Source organism: Oncorhynchus masou, chromosome 15 (assembly GCF_036934945.1).
Source record: "Oncorhynchus masou masou isolate Uvic2021 chromosome 15, UVic_Omas_1.1, whole genome shotgun sequence".
Lineage (NCBI taxonomy): Eukaryota > Metazoa > Chordata > Actinopteri > Salmoniformes > Salmonidae > Oncorhynchus > Oncorhynchus masou.
In genome coordinates this window covers 30484782-30500088 of record NC_088226.1, presented here as the reverse complement: position 1 = coordinate 30500088, position 15307 = coordinate 30484782, and the positions used below count along the sequence as shown (strand labels likewise).

Sequence of the window (15307 nt, the reverse complement as noted above, 5' to 3'; positions counted from 1 at the left end):
GTTCTCGTAGCTATGTTGACTGACATTAGCTAATAAGGTGACAACAATGTAAGTTGGGTGTGGCGGAGTAGCGGTTATGATAAGGTCAGGCTTGGAAAGGTTTTTTCACCTGGTCAGACAGCTGTCATGTACTGAAGTTCACAAGCGAAGGGAAAAGATGACGGGAGGAGACTGCGTAGATGCGAGAAGGAATTATACAACTAACAAAGTGATGATGCTGTTTTTATGTGGCTGCTATGAAAGTGAGCTGTGTGTGTGGGTGATCAGAGGTGTATTTATTCCGCTGATTCTGTTTCTTATACGTTTTTAAATGAAAGCAAACCGGGCTAAACCTACCTGAATCTGTTTAATAGAAACTCTTGTTTGCAAATATTTGGACTAATAATTACACGCTTAGATGAGCTAGATGTAAGTAAGAGTGTTCAAGGCATTGTTGAATGTGTAACTGTCTGCCACCTTGATTACTCCAATTTGTCTCTCAACCTGAGCACCTACTTCATAAACTAGAATTCATAGGCTAGGTTGTAGCAACCTCGTGATGACTAAAGGGAAAATGTTAGTATCATGTAGTATCCTGAACCTATCAATGTTACATTGAGCTGGGTGAATGGAATATAAGAGACAGTCACCCAATATGCTGTAAAAGAAACGAGGCCATGCTCATAAAAAAATAATTGTCCTCCCTAATCTTAAACAACCCCGACTGCCACTGACCTCGAGGAAGGCTCACCTCCGGAGGTCGCGGTCGAGACGTAAGCAATGTGGACATTTACATTACAGTGATGTCACTCGTGAATATCTTGTGAATCTCCTTAACACTCATCAATGTGAAAAGAGCCTAAGGCTGTAGACTGTTGAGCAGACCATTCGCCAGGCAGGCTGTATTGCAGTGTTGGGCTGGGTTACATGGAACAGGAGATTGGAAGGTTCAACCTTACTGGTGTACTGTACCGGAGTACACGTTTCTCTGGTGGGATCACCTTGGAAATCTGACCAATACGTATGCTAAAGCAATGGGTTACAGTCAAAACATGTTCATTTAATTATGTTGCAACTCCTTGGTTGCGCAGATACAATGTAGTTACACAGTTTACGTGGGGTACTTACACCGTGAACACTATTTGGCCAGCTTCCTTATTATTGTGCTGTATCTGCAACATGGATCAACTCAAAAAACGTTCTGGAAAATGTGCATGATGTAAGATCTTAATTTAAACCAGTTTGCTATGGTGGGGAAAAAAATCCTGCAGTGACAGGAAACATGAATTATTAGTGGATTATAATTAATGGATATTTTTGTAGCAGTTGATACATGTCAAGTGGAAATTCCAAAAATCAGAAGCCTTTTTAACATGTACTAACACACAGGCGTGATCTTTCTACAGTAGCCCCTGCACCGTACGCTCAAACCGGTGTAAATAGAACGCTTATTTAGAATGTCCAGTTTTGATTGACGCAACAGTCCGCGTTTGAGCTGGCAACACAGAAACATTTTGCACAAACACAGTCCTTACAACATTGTGTCCTGAATGTGACATTTTGGATGTTCAGACATTCACAGAAGTGGTGACAGCATAACACAATTCGAAATAATTCTGCCGATGGGTAGTTTGTGCAATGTTTATTTTTTGGGGTCAATCAAGGATAAGAGACAAGATGAGTCAAATAAAATAAAAATGTTATTGGTCACATACATATGGTTAGCCAATGTTAATAAACAAACTAGGCACATTTGGGCAGTCAAGATACAACATTTTGAACAGAAATACAATGGTTCATTGGATCAGTCTAAACTATGCACATGCACTGATGCCATCTAGTGACCAAAATCTAAATTGCACCTGGGCTGGAATAATACATTACATCCTTTCTCTTCCATTTCAAACATGGTACAAAAAAAAATACAAAAGAACGCTTTTTCTTTTTATATTATCTTTTACCAGTTCTAGTGTGTTATATTCTACTAGATTCCTTTCACATTTCCATAAAGTTCAAAGTATTTCCTTTCAAATGGTACCAAGAATATGCATATCCTTGCTTCAGTGCCTGAGCTACTGGGAGTTCGATTTGGATATGTCATTTTAGGCAAGAATTGAAAAAAAGGGCTCATCCTTAAGATGTTTTAATGTGAGCTTAGCTAAATGCCTGTGCTTCTAGTTCCTGACAGTGCAGTAATATCTAACAATTCCCCAACAACTACCTAATACACACAAATCTATAGGGATGGAATAAGAATATGTACATAAAGATATGGATGAGCGGCATAGGCAAGGTGCAATAGATGGTATATGAGATGAGAAAATGTAAGAGATGTTAACATTATTAAAGTGGCATTATGTAAAGTGACTAGTGATCCATTTATTAAAAAGTGGCCTGTAATTTGAGTTTCTGTAGACAGAAGCTTCTCTGAGTTAGCGATTTGTGTTTAGCAGTCTGATGGCCTTGAGATAGCTGTTTTTCAGTCTCTCTGTCCCAGCTTTGATGCCCCTCGCCTTCTGGATGGTGGAGGGGTGAAAAGGAAGTGGCTCAGGGGTTTGTTGTCCTTGATGATCTTACTCAAAAGATGAGTGAATCATCCCTCACCTCATTATGTTATAACATCTTTGGTCTGACAGACGTTTTCACTCAGAATGCATTGTATAATGTCAACAAACATGGCGCCACACATAGCTGGCAAATAGTTTAGCATTAGCTCATCATAATCAGTACATGCAACCTTCAAAAAAGTATTTTACACAGATAATGTGTATCCATTCCAATCAATGCAAGAATCAGAATGCATAATTTGTCACAAGCACTTGAAAACGTGAATAAAACAATAAAAAAATATATGCTGCATACATACGGTATGCTACAGGAGAAACGACCACACGATATACAGAAATAAGGCACTTGCTTTGATTGGAACACACACACACACATGTCCAAAGTTGCCAGGGGGAAAATGTTTGTGCAAGACTGCGCAAATATCTGCATACTTGATCTGGGAAAACACTGGGGAGGTGCTTAGGCTCTCATCGAAGAGAGAAGTTTGTATGGTTTAGTAAAGCCTCTGACATAAATTGTTTGCAACAGTGAAATGGGCTACTTCTATGTGAATTAATGAGGAGGCGCAACACACCTCAATTCAAACTGTTAGAAAATAAAACTTGTTTGAAAATAATTTCAAAACGACAAGTTGAAATATAGCCTATAGATAATTAGCAGGGAGCGTTTTGGATTGAGGGCAGCATGGGTTAACTGTCCTGTTGAGTAACAATCACATTTTGGAACAATCACATTCTTCAACAGGGAGATACAGTTTTACTTTGCATAGACACTGAATATACCAAACAATAAGAACACCTTCCTAATATTGAGTTGTAAATACCCACATTTTGCCACAAGAACAACCTCAATTTGTCGTGGCATGGAATCTACAAGGTGCCGAAAGCATTCGTCAGGGATGCTGGCCCATGTTGACTCCAATGCTTCCCACAGTTGTCAAGTTGGCTGGATGTCCTTTTGGTGATGGACCATTCTTGATACACACGGGAAACTGCTGAGCTTGAAAAACCCAGCAGCGTTGCAGTTCTTGACAGAAACCTGTGCGCCTGGCACCTACTACCATACCCCGTTCAAAGGCACTTACATTTTTTTGTCTTGCCCATTCACACTCTGAATGGCACACGTACACAATCCATGTCTCAAGGCTTAACAATCATTCTTTAACCCGTCTCCTCCCCTTCATCTACACCTGATTGAAGTGCATTTAACAAGTGACATCAATATGGGATCATAGCTTTCACCTGGCCAGTCTATGTCTTAATGTTTTGTATACTCAGTGGGTATCTCTGTCAGTGCTTACAGTGGAGAGCTGAGCTAAGATAAATACTTTTTACTCAGTCGGAAACACTCAGCGGTCTACAGCATCACTCTCATCAAATAAACATGCCCTGTGTACTTATTTAATTGGCAACTCATTATTTAACGGCTCCAATGTTTATAAGGTCAAGTAAGGAGGATACAGAGACAGACTGTGTGTCAGAGTTTTGACAGCTGCGCTGTATGCCTGTATGTCATTCACATGTATTGTGTACTGTGCACGGATGGTCATGCATACTGTGTGTAAAAGGTCTCAAGAAAAGCCTCCTGTATCATAGTGGGAAGGACTGGGAGGTAGACTCCAATGACACCACCTGTAGCTGTGGTTATCAATGTGCTAGTAACATTCTTCGAGAACACATTAATCTAGCAACATTTTACCTCATATCCATGTACTGTAGCAGTGTATGGACCCAATCAGTGGCGATTTTAGCATGTCAATATAGATGGGGCAAACCCCCCCCCCCCTCCCAAAAAAAAAAAGATGTGATGTACTAAACAATGCATTGGTAAAATAAAAAAAAATGGTACCCACAAACTGTTAGGGCCTACATAAACCTGTCCCAACACCTTACCACTGCTACACCTGGCCATCAGCTGAGCCTTGTCTGACAGCGAAACAGTTATTTCAGCCTCATTTGCTGCCTTTGAAAAAATCATAGCTGATATGGCTGACTTGCTTAAACAAATGTGGTTTCTACTGACAATTGAGATGTACAAACTATGGCATAAGGGGAAGACGAGCTTTTGATTAAGACATTAACCTCTTGAAACTCCCCATCCCGGATCCGGGATTGTGACTAAGCCTCAGGCTCATTAGCATAACGCAACGTTAACGATTTCTGAAAATCGCAAATAAAATTAAAATAATGCGTTTGCTCTCAAGCTTAGCCTTTTCTTAACAACACTGTCATCTCAGATTTTCAAAATATGCTTTTGAACCATAGAAATTGACTAATTTGTGTAAGAGTATGCAAAGCTAGCATAGCATTTTGTGTAGCATGTAGCACGCAACATTTTCACAAAAGCCAGATAACCAAATAAATAAAATCATTTACCTTTGAAGAGCTTCTGATGTTTTCAATGAGGAGACTCCCAGCCACATACCAGATGCGCAGTGTTTCCTGAAAGCGTCTGTGTGTAGGAGAAATCGTTCCGTTTTCTACATTGCGCCTGGCTACCGAAACGAACCGAAAATGCAGTCACCTACAACGTGAAACTTTTTCCGGATTAACTACATAATATCGACCGAAACATGGCAAACGTTGTTTGGAATCAATCCTCAAGGTGTTTTTTCACATATCTCTTCATTGACATGCAGTTCGTGGAAGCTTGCTTCTCTCTCTGTGCCCCATGGAAAAATACTGGCAGGTGACTTTTGCGCACCAATTTCGGCGCAGGACACCGGGCGGACGGTGGTAAATGTGGTCTCTTATGGTCAATCTTCCAACGATCTGCCTACAAATACGTCACAATGCTGCAGACACCTTGGGGAAACGACAGAAAGGGCAGACTCATTCCTCTTGCGTTCACAGCCATATAAGGAGATCATGAAAGACAGAGCCTCAAAAATCCTTGTCATTTCCTGGATGCCAAGTCATCTTGGTTTTGCCTGAAGCTCACGTTAAAGGGCACGCACAGAGAAGATATTTGTATTTCTGGACACGTCAGAGTGTTTTCTTTCGAACAGTAGCAATTATATGCATAGTCGAGCATCTTTTTGTGACAAAATATCTTGTTTAAAACGGGAACGTTTTTCTTCCAAAAATGAAATAGCGCCACCATAAGTGTAAGAGGTTAATAAGCGAATTAGGACAGACGTAGTCAATATATCTATCTGATCAGCACATTTGAAATGTACAGCGACAGAATTCAGAACATGGGTCATTCTTATGGTATTCTCCCTGTACACCCAAGTCAAAACCATAGTATAAATAAAGTGAACATATACAGTGCATTCGGAAAGTATTCAAACCCCTGGACTTTTCCACATTTTGTTATGTTACAGTCTTATTCTATAATGGATTAAATTATTATTTTTCCTCATCAATCTACACACAACACCTCACAATGACAAAGTTAAAAAAAATCATTTTTGCAAATGTATTAAAAAAATAAAAAATGTAATGGATGTATTGGAATTAGTGGAACAAGCTTAAATATCCTGACCAAGTGAGAGATATACAGTGGGGCAAAAAAGTATTTAGTCAGCCACCAAATGTGCAAGTTCTCCCACTTAAAAAGATGAGAGGCCTGTAATTTTCATCATAGGTACACTTCAACTATGACCGAAAAAAATGGAAAAAAAATCCAGAAAATCCCATTGTAGGATTTTTATTGAATTTATTTGCAAATATGGTGGAAAACGAGTATTTGGTCACCTACAAACAAGCAAGATTTCTGGTTCTCACAGACCTGTAACTTCTTCTTTAAGAGGCTCCTCTGTCCTCCACTCATTACCTGTATTAATGGCACCTGTTTGAACTTGTTATCAGTATAAAAGACACCTGTCCACAACCTCAAACAGTCACACTCCAAACTCCACTATGGCCAAGACCAAAGAGCTGTCAAAGGACACCAGAAACAAAATTGTAGATCTGCACCAGGCTGGGAAGTCTGAATCTGCTATAGGTAAGCAGCTTGGTTTGAAGAAATCAACTGTGGGAGCAAATATTAGGAAATGAAAGACATACAAGACCACTGATAATCTCCCTCGATCTGGGTCTCACGCAAGATCTCACCCCGTGGGGTCAAAATGATCACATGACCTAGTGAATGACCTGCAGAGAGCTGGGACCAAAGTAACAAAGCCTACCATCAGTAACACACTACGCCGCCAGGGACTCAAATCCTGCAGTACCAGACGTGTCCCCCTGCTTAAGCCAGTACATGTCCAGGCCCATCTGAAGTTTGCTAGAGAGCATTTGGATTATCCAGAAGAAGATTGGGAGAATGTCATATGGTCAGATGAAACCAAAATAAAACTTTTTGGTAAAAACTCAACTCGTTGTGTTTGGAGGACAAATAATGCTGAGTTGCATCCAAAGAACACCATACCTACTGTGAAGCATGGGGGTGGAAACATCATGCTTTGGGGCTGTTTTCTGCAAAGGGACCAGGACGACTGATCCGTGTAAAGGAAAGAATGAATGGGGCCATGTATCGTGAGATTTTGAGTGAAAACCTCCTTCCATCAGCAAGGGCATTGAAGATGAAACATGGCTGGGTCTTTCAGCATGACAATGATCCGAAACACACCACCCGGGCAACGAAGGTGTTGCCCAGCAACAGCCCCAAAACATCACTGCTCTAGAGGATATCTGCATGGAGGAATGGGACAAAATACCAGCAACAGTGTATGAAAACCTTGTGAAGACTTACAGAAAATGTTTGACCTCTGTCATTGCCAACAAAGGGTTTATAACAAAGTATTGAGAAACTTTTGTTATTGACCAAATACTTATTTCCCACCATAATTTGCAAATAAATTCATAAAAAATCCTACAATGTTATTTTCAGATTAACTGTCCATAAAAGCCCAGAGATCATCTTCAAATGTATGTGTGTGTGGCAAGGTTATTATAGTAAATGAAAACTGAAACTAAGATAAAAACAAAAGTTAACAACTATTTAGTAAATTGAAATAAAACAATATTAGTAGTTTTAGTTTTTTTCTTCTAATCTCTTTTCAAAAATCGAATGGGGTTTTCAAGTAAAACATTTTCTAATGGGTTTTTTGAACTTCTGAATCTGGTGGGTAAATGCTGCCAGTAGATGCCGATGTTTCAAATAGGCCTAGCTTGTTCATCACTATCACTAGCTAACAGGGAAGAAATCTGAGGGCGAGCAGAGAGCGGGACTGGGCCAAGCTAGAGCAGCTTGTGAAGTTGCTGGAGCCATTCACAATCCACACCGGACTTCAAACTGACAGCCAGTTCATGTCTGACGTGGTACCGTGCCTTCTCAACTTTGAGGCACACTTACAGTCAACTACTGTTGCAAAACAGTTGGCACAGGTCCTCCCGAAGTCACTGCGTGAGCACTTTGCATGTATACTGAAACCTCTGGGGGCAGCCACCTTCAATCCAACCCCTGCATCAGCTTGCCTGATGGATCCAAGTGTGTCTCTGGCACTTCGCTGAACAGAGATGGAGCCACTGATGAGGGAAGCAAATAAGAGAGTACATACGTGGAACAGCAGGACCCCTGGAAGATGCCAACCCGATGAATCCAGCAAGCATCTCGATCACAGTGCTTCAGAAATATAGTTCTTGCATCGAAGATTGTGTCCCTCTGGTCAACCTGGCGGTGCCCTTTGTGAGCTACAGAAATTAGAGTAGGTAGAGGGGGGCATGGTTACAGCATCACCTCTCCTGTTCTGGCAGGCAAAGATAGCCGTTTATCCATAGCTGTGCCCTGTGGCACTGGATCTGGTTTCTGCCCTTGTAAGTGTTTGTGGAGAGAATATTCTCTGTCGGTGGGCAACTCTCATCATGCTTGAGAAACCGAATGACCACCCCTCTGGAAGCAGAGTTTTCTTGAAGATCAAACAAGATTTTCTGGTTTGGTTATTAAACAGATTTATTGTGTTTTTATTAACCCTATTTGAAGGGGTTAGTCAGTGATACAAAATATTACATAACATGTCAAATGTGCCATGACTTCATTTGTTGTTTCCTTTTTACTGTCAGATAAAAGTAAATGTATTTGATTCTTCCTCCATCTACTACTAAAGTTAAAAAGCATTGGATTGGTGTAAACATGGGCAAGAGAGTTTCCTTCCGCCATATTTGTTGCACCCGTTTAGGAACTTGTACTTTAAATCAAAGTCATATTTGGACTGATTTATAATTTAAACCTAACCAAACTATGTCCTGGCCACCTTTAGTGGCCAAAAGCCTGTGTTAGCATAGGCAGTGCCATTGTGGACTTTAGCCATTTTGAGAAGAGGGCTGTACATACAGTATACACTCCTAGAGAAGCAGACTGTTGTATTACGGTTGCTTTCCTATAACTTGGTTACGCTACTGTGTGATTGTGTTGTAAGTGGCCTGTTATTATATTTTGTGGAATTGCCCGTTGTTGATAAGTGTGTGAATGAGATTAAAACATGAACACACATTGAAAAGCTAGTTGGCTTAGGCAATTCAAACACAACAGAGGCATGGCAGTGCAACTTCCTAGATATACCAAGAACCTTATGAAACCCTTTTAAATACAGAATAACATAATACAAAATGAACATGGGCTACTTATATGCAGGCAAAGGTGTTTGAGTGTAATCATGTTGGCCATATTGGATTCAGAATACAATTGATTCACGCTAAAAGTCTTTATAGGCATGAGTGTCTTACACAATTCATTTTTACAAGTGATTTAACCTCCATCAAATGTTATTATGGTAGCCGTATTGGATTTGAGACCGTATTGGATTTTAGGCTAAATATAAAGATAATTGGCCCCCTGCCTTAATTGCAAGACTAGGTTCTAAATATACAAAATCTTTGTCAGGCAAAATGCATCAACAGCACTGAATATGAGTTGTCTATTGAACGGTAACCAAAAACAAAAGTTAACATTCATCATAGATATTCATAGTTGATATTTCAGTCAATTGTATGTGTTTACAAGTCTATATATTACAAAAAATGCAATATTAGATTTTAGCAATACCAGAGCTTGCAATATTGGCTTATATGAGTTTATGAAGGCTCTAACAATATTCAATGATTACATTTCTCTAACACATGTTACAGGCTACAGTACATGCCTGCATCACCAAGCTAGAACATTAGGCAAAATTAAGAGGTGAAAATAGACCAAATTATTAGGGTGAGGCACATTGAACACCATTTGGGTCTTTGCGTGTCAAAAAAGATGCACGTCATATAACACTATTTGACGAGTTAAATAAGCTTTTCATTTGACACGTAAAATAACAAAATTCTATTCGAGAATGTTGTGTGCTGAATTTGCACGTGCAAGCCAGGCGCCAACGCTACTGTCAGTAGCACTGTCTTGTGAAGGTGGCACGGCGGTCCTTTGTGGGAGAATTTTGTCATCAAAGTCTGGTATTCTCTGGATTTATGGTGGGGACAAAAACAACACACAGCCACTCCATTGAATAGCAGGCTAACTTTAGTGGTTGCTTTGCAATGATTTCAGTTAGCCACTGATTCCTTCCATACGACTCATTTTTGAATTCATTGTGTAATATTTATGTCCAATAGCCGATGAGCTATAAGTTTGATCTATAATTGATCTTAATTATTTATCTTCATATGGAAAGGATTAAAAAGTAGTAGATTGTCGACATGATTCATGATGACAGCTAGCTAGGACTTTGAAGTAAAATGTTGACATGATCAGTCCAATCAAAGCTACTGTACATATAACGTGATTTGACGTAATTTTATCTGTGGCCAATGACCTTGAGTCTTCTTGGAAGGACTCTTGTAATATAACTCTATGGCATGACCCCAAGGGCTGACATTTTTTATGTCTACCCTTACTAAGGACTTAAACTTGGTGATGATGTACTGTCCCCATGAGTGACAAAACACTGAGTCGTTCACGGCTCAATGCTCCTATATTCTACTGGCTCGTCCCACCACCACAGAAAGCACTGAACTAGGCATAAACACCTGCATTTTGGAGCTGCCTTACTCAAGAAAACAAAAAAGAGACCATGTGTGTATGAAGCTTTATTATCTTAATGATATATATATATTGTTTTACATTGTTTGCAAACTGATATGTGAAACATATTAATGCCAAAATAACATGCAAATGTAATCAGGAAGTAACCAAAAAACTGTTAAACAAATCTAAATACAGTATATTTTATATTTGAGATTCTTCAAATAGCCACCCTTTGCCTTGATGACAGCTTTGCACACCTTTGGCATTCTCTCAACTAGCTTCACCTGGAATGCTCTTCCAACAGTCTTGAAAGAGTTCCTACATATGCTGAGCACTTGTTGGCTGCTTTTCCATCCAAAACATCTCAATTTGGTTGAACTCGGAGGATTGTGTTGGCCAGGTCATCTGATACAGCACTCAATCACTTCCCTTCTTGGTAAAATAGCCTTTACACAGCCTGGAGGTGTGTTGGGTCATTGTCCTGTTGAAAAAGAAATGATAGTCCCACTAAGCCCAAACCAGATGGGATGGCGTATTGCTGCAGAATGCTGTGGTTAAGTGTGCCTTAATGTAAATAAATCACAGACAGTGTCACCAGCAAAGCACCCCTACACCATGCTTAAGGTGGGAAATACACATGCAGAGATCATCTGTTCACCCACACCATGTCTCACAAAGACATGGCAGTTGGAACCAAAAATCTCAGATCGTCCTCTGCAGCAGAGGTAACTTTGGGTCTACCATTCCTGTGGCAGTCCTCATGAGAGCCAGTTTCATTATAGCGCTTGATGGTTTTTGTGACTGCACTTGAAGAAACTTTCAAAGTTCTTGAAATGTTCCATATTGACTGACCTTCATGTCTTAAACTGATGGACTGTCGTTTCTCTTTTCTTATTTAAGCTGTTCTTGCCATAAAATGGACTTGGCCTTTTACCAAATAGGGCTATCTTCTGTTTACCCCCCTACCTTTTCACAACACAACTGATTGGCTCAAACGCATTAAGAAGGAAAAAAGTTCCACAAACTAACTTTTAAGATGGCACACCTGTTAATTTAAATGCATTCCAGATGACTACCTCATGAAGCTGGTTGGAAAATGCCAAGTGTGTGCAAAGCTGTTATCAAGGCAAATGGTGGCTATTTGAAGAATCTCAAATATAAAATATATTTTGATTTGTTTAACACTTTGTTGGTTACTACCTGATTCCACATGTGTTATTTCACTAATTCACTACTCCATATGTGTTATGTCTTCACTATTATTCTACAATGTAGAAAATTGTAAAAATAAACAAAAACCCTTGAATGAGTAGGTGTTCTAAAACTTTTGACCGGTAGTGTATATATTTCAGTGTTCTGTAACTCATGGGGACAGTACGTCCACGCCAAGTTTAAGTCCTTAGTAAGGGTAGAAATTCAAAATGTCAGCCCTTTGGCTTATGCCATAGTTGTATTATAAGTACCCTTCCAAGAAGGCTCAATGTCATTGGCCACAGATAAAATGACGTCAAATCACATTATACTGTAGCTTTGATTGGACTGATCATTTCCTTTTGGGGGGGGGCTAAAACTGGGGCTCAAAACAGGTGGGTCACTGCCCCACCTGCCCTGAATGACGGGTCGCCACTGTGCTTTCTTCTACCTCGGGTAGGGGTATCTCAAAGGTTTGGGAGACTTGCCACTATCATAAAGTAACTCCCATGCTGTCAAGATCTCCCCTGGAAACGTGATATTTTAGCCTTACAAATAGATAAACATGTCTTAGTTAGCTAGCTACATTGATATGAAATTGCCCATCTTAGCCATTTGATCCCTGGTTAATTGAATGAGGGAATTATTTTAGAAAGACATAAGTATTTGGTTATTATTGTAATATTGCAGGGTGCCAACCGTCCTCTAGGAGAGCTACTTGGTGTACAGGCTTTTGCTCCATAGTATTTTACTTTGTGGGGGATTAAGTGCCTTGCTCAATGCCACAATGGCAGGAGATGTAATACATGGGATCAGCAGCAGCTTTCCATTGTCAATTATTTTGAAGTGTTTCCTTGCATCATACAAAACCATTTTCAGTAACTTGTTTGACTTATGGTGTTACAGAGTGACTTGAGCTATGTCCTAAGAACAAGTGGCTAAAAAAGTTCATGTCAAGCCCCGAGATGCATTTATTTCTCCTAGTTATAGTACAGCTACAGCGAGGCTGATCTGATAATCCAGACCTGCCTGTAGGTGTCTGTACATGTGAATACAGACAGCACAGTGACATGTGGAAGAGGAGTCCTATTTATACTCTCTCTCCCTCTTTGCTGTGCTCTGGATAATATATTTAGAGCAGGAGGAGCAGGAAAGGAGGCAGGGAGGAGGCAGGAGCTTTGTTGGTGTGGTTGCGGCTCTATTTGATGTGAAAGCTGATTTGCCATGGAGCTGGTCCCCAGGGAGTAGGAGCACAAGCTGTGACAATAGCTCTTACCACATTTGACACCTGTGGCGCAGGAGAAGCAGAAGGATGCTTCTACTAATTCAGTGTGAGAAGAGTAAGAGGAGAAGAAGATAGGGAATCAACAGGCTTTCGCACAGATGTGGATCGTGAGGGTGTCTCTTCTTTTTCTCATATTGGCACAGCCTGTTGTTTTTCCTTTCTGGATCGACGGCAGCAGTGTGTGTGTGTGTGGGAGACCAGGGAGCCGCAGTGTCTGAAAACACCTAGACTCACCATCACGCAGGACCAAAAGTCAGCGTTTACCACACTGGACTGGCTAACGGCTTATACTTCATTCCTGAATGAAACACACTCACCTGGAAAGTGTCCGCGGCATCTCACTGACTCTCTTCTTGTTATCTTCTCCATCTGTCTCCCCCTTCTGGACCTGCTAGCATGTTTAGAAAGCGGTGTTGGGTTTCAGCGTTATGCAATTGGTCTGCTGGCAGGGGCGTCAACAGCTTCCGTAATCATGTCTGGTGAAGTGAGGCTTGGGTTCTATGCCTGGACAATGGACCTGGAGCGGGCCCAATCAATGACTGCTCTCTGTGAAAGCTTTCCTGTGGCCACAAAGGTTTCTGATGAGTTGCAATAGAGTTAAACTCTTCTGGGACTAAGTTAGGGGAAGGAGGGTGGTGAGTAGAGGAGGAAGAGGAGAGGAGTAGAAAACCCAGCCTTCAGATCAAAGCTCGGGATGGATCTCTCTGTCTCTCTCTCTCTTCCCTCCCTCTATCTATATTTAATGTAAGTGTGTAGGTTTAGAGGGGGGAGTTTCAGAGATGTTCTTCTGCTCCTAAGGAGGTGCTGTGATTGAGTCCTGGTCATTTGATTGCACTTTACTGGAGGTCCACTTACAACCAGGAAGCAAGGGAGAGGGAAGGAAATAGAGCGAGAGGAAGAAATAAAGAGAGAGCTCCCTACTCTGTCTCCAAGACTTGTGAGGTGATCAAGCCTATTTCCTGACTTTTCGACCGGCCCACTCTCTTGTTCTGTCATTCTTGAAAGGGAAGAAGACTATTTCTGGGGAGTTTTTGGGGGGTGCGATCTGTCTTTTTTGGTCCAAACTGCCTTCGCAGTTATTGACAATGTGGCGTCTGGTGTGTCCCCCTGTTTAGGGAAAGAAAGATGCCAACGGGGCTGTTTGTCTGTATGTAGGTTGCAAACTAATGGATTACCCTTTGGACTTTTACTCTCTCTTATTGCTCAATAGGATGCAGTGAGCAATCTTATCCTTGCCTTCACAGCCCCCCACCTCCTCCTCCTCTTGTTCTTTCTCTCCTCTCCTCTGTGGCTGCCGGTTCAATCGCTCCATAGGCCAGCTGTTCTCTTGTTCCTGGCCCTGAGGGAAGAGAAGAAAAGAGGGGATTGTTATTCCTCTTCTTCCTTCCTTCCTCTGCTCGCTCACTCCAAAGATGAATTTCATCTTCGGTAACAATACTCAGTTCCCGCGGGGTGGGCGAAGCAGTGGGGGCGGGGGCCAGGGAGGGCCCAAGAAACAGAAGCAGGGGCCCAAGAGATGCTCCTCAGAAGAACTGCACTCAGGACACAATACGGACTCACCTTCCTCCTCCTCCTGTTCTTCATCTCGCTGGCAGCAGCTCATCACGCCTTCAGTGAATGCATCACGGCTGGAGGCACACAGGTAATACCAGCTCACATACCTGTACATGTACACCTGTAGTACCAACAGTGATACTGTAAATTTGATCGCAATGTGGAATCCCTGCTTTTATTGACTGGTAATACTCAGTGTTGTGGACAAGGCAAGGGACGATTCTGGTGTGTTCAATTGTTTGGGCTTGATATTTGCTGTGTAGACTGTGGTCTTTGCTACTTGTGTGGCAAACAATGTGTCTATTTCTATTCCTCAAAGTTACTATGGTAGCTACTGATGCTCTAAGAACTCTCAAAGCATGTAGACCAAAAATGCAGAACGTTTCCAAACGCTGTAAGCTTAAAGTGTAAAATAAGATATCTGTTTCCTCAGTCTTCGAGAGAAGGATGTAGTAGAGCTGTCAGTGCTGGGAGCAGTGGCGAGAGCCCCACCCTTGATTGTCCACAAGGGTTCCAAACAAGTCTTCTACTGTTTTTCTCCTCTGCCATTGTTCGGTATCCGGTGACATATAGTGTAGTCCTGAACAGAACTACAGAGTTGATTTTCCTTTCATTCGCTCTGGAAGATGCCTCTTTAAAGATAGGCTAGCCAGCCGTGTCGATGGTTCCCAGCTGTGTGATGAGAATAGCATAATACGATGGTTTGAGTAGAGTAGTAGAACGGCTAATCAGCCATACCAGTGATTGGTCCAGGAGGTGAGTTTGTCTCTA

The 15307-nt window shown here is 41.3% G+C and overlaps 1 protein-coding gene across 1 annotated transcript in view; it reads left to right on the top strand.

Moving 5' to 3' along the window:
* Nucleotides 1-15307, top strand: part of LOC135556138 (discs large homolog 1-like protein) — a 219995-nt gene that overhangs the window by 53735 nt on the left and 150953 nt on the right. The gene's annotated exons all lie outside the window — the stretch shown is intronic.